The 2,500-nt window shown below is 42.6% G+C and overlaps 1 protein-coding gene across 1 annotated transcript in view; it reads right to left on the reverse strand.

Moving 5' to 3' along the window:
* Window positions 1-2,500, reverse strand: part of LOC133128152 (kelch-like protein 29) — a 138,452-nt gene that overhangs the window by 86,598 nt on the left and 49,354 nt on the right. The gene's annotated exons all lie outside the window — the stretch shown is intronic.

A 2,500-nucleotide genomic window follows, 5' to 3' on the forward strand; every position in this document is an offset into this window, starting at 1 on the left:
ACACACACACACACTCACACTCACACTCACACTCACACACACTCACACTCACACACACACTCACACACACACACACACACACTCACACACACACACACACATTCACACTCACTCACACACACTCACACTCACACTCACACTCACACACACAGCACACACACACACTCACACACACACTCGCACTCACACACACTCACACACACTCACACTCACACTCACACTCACACACACACACACACACACACACACACACACACACTCACACACACACACTCACACTCACACTCACACTCACACTCACACACACACTCACACACACACACACACACACTCACACACACACTCACACTCACTGCACACCTCTCAGACCAGAGTGACAATGACCAAAATATGTAATTTAGAAAAATTGTGTTTGTTGAGTGAAACAGATTTAATATTTTACAATATTTAGCTATAACCAATACATAGTGTGAACACATATCATTCTGAAATGTAAAACAATGTAACTTTTATTATTATTAATATTGGTGTGTGTTTGTACAGTATTTATTTTGCTTAATGAGTGACCTAAGGAAAGATCCCACGCGCGTGGCTCTCATCGCTCTCTGTCCGGTGCTGCGGATTCATGAGCCGCGTGATCGCGTGTGAGGCGCGCAGCGGCGGGAGACTGGCAGCCGTGTGATTAAATTGCGGAAAGAGAGAAAAGTTTCTCACAGAACACACAACCCACGCTGCTGCAGCTGTCAGTGTCGATAGAGGAGATATAACAAACACATCGGGGAATCACAGCGATAGCTGCGCGGAACGGCACGCAGCCCCGCAACGAAGACCACGCCGACGGAAACAATGGGCAGGCCCAAACACGGCTCGCAAACAGAACAATTCGTTCCGCTTTTCACTGGACCTTTACAGCGTAACCCTGGCACCCCACCCGCGGTTGCTATGTTATGCATATTTACCCCCCCCAACCCCCACCCGGACACCCCACGCTGTAAACGTACCAGCACCAACGTCTCTACAATTCCGCTTTTCAACGAAGATAATATAAAACAATAATTTATAAGATACAACAATACATATTGATATTATTGGCCACGAACAAAGACCCAGTATCTATAACGGCATTCGGAAAATAGCGTGATACATCTACTGTTACAACTGAGCGCATTAGACGTACTCCAAGATGCTCACATGTGTACCTAAATAACGGCAAATAACACAAACATATATTTTTAAAACGTTCCTTTTAAATGTTTATGCAAATAATGTAGGCCAATCACAGATTCACATCGGCCTGCGGTGAATCGCAAAAGACTGACGGTGGATAAAATCCGTGGGGGTCGTTGATAAGTGTGTGCGAGAAGAATATTTATAGAAACGTGAACAAGGAAAGCTAATTTATGGGTAGGAAGAAAACATCAAAAAGCGGGCACACTCCACTGGAGTTTAATAAATTGGAATATTTATTCTAAGATTCCTGAAGACACATACGAGAAGCGACGGAACCGTCTTCAGTCAGCGGCCAGGCTTCACAGAGCAACATTTCGTCTGTTTTCAAAAACCAGAACAGAGACGTCGATTTAATCCAACTACTTCGAGGGGAATAAACGCTTCATTCATTGCAATTCAAAAGGACAAATTCAACCGACAAACTTGGTGCTTGTAAAAACGCGAGGGGCCTTGACCTTTTAAGTCGGAACTTTCTCTCTCTAATAAAGAGCCGTCAGCTGTTTAATAATCGTTTCATTCGCGTTTTAAAGGTCTAGTATGTGTTTAAGAAACTGGATAAATACCGCAAATAATATGATGGCGTACTCCTCTTTGACGAGTGCAAAGGCGCTTTGTGTTATTAGTAGGCCAGGACTGTGCAAAAGTCTGTAAAAAGTCTGCAAAGAAAAAATAATGAAATGAACAGTAGGAAACTAAATCAAATCAATACATGTGACTTGAATTACTTAATATATTACTTTATTATGAAATGCAAAACAATCACTGTAGCATTTTCTTTTTGGAAAACGAATGCTCGGAAATCTCAAATGTACTTTTCTGTACTGAAACGATAATGCAGAAAACAAAAAATACATATAAAAAGGCCAAATTACGCCCCACTACCTCAAATCTCAAATAAATATTTTATTTAATAATTTCTCCCCACAGTGAATTCATGCATTAAATCTGACTGCCCTTCCAAGTTCAGGTCTTCCTTGAAAAAGAAGATTTCCCTCAAAGGCCCTAACCTGGATACAGAATTAAGCAGATACATCACTCCCTACACCACTCCTTACAGCAGATACATCACTCCTTACATCACTCCCTCCAGCAGATACATCACTCTCCACATCACTCCCTACAGCAGATACATCACTCCCTACATCACTCCTTACATGAGCAGATACATCACTCCCTACATCACTCCTTACATGAGCAGATACATCACTCCCTACAGCAGATACATCACTCCCTACATCACTCCCTCCAGCAGATACATCACTCCCCACAT

This window comes from Conger conger, chromosome 5 (assembly GCF_963514075.1).
Source record: "Conger conger chromosome 5, fConCon1.1, whole genome shotgun sequence".
NCBI classification, from domain to species: domain Eukaryota; kingdom Metazoa; phylum Chordata; class Actinopteri; order Anguilliformes; family Congridae; genus Conger; species Conger conger.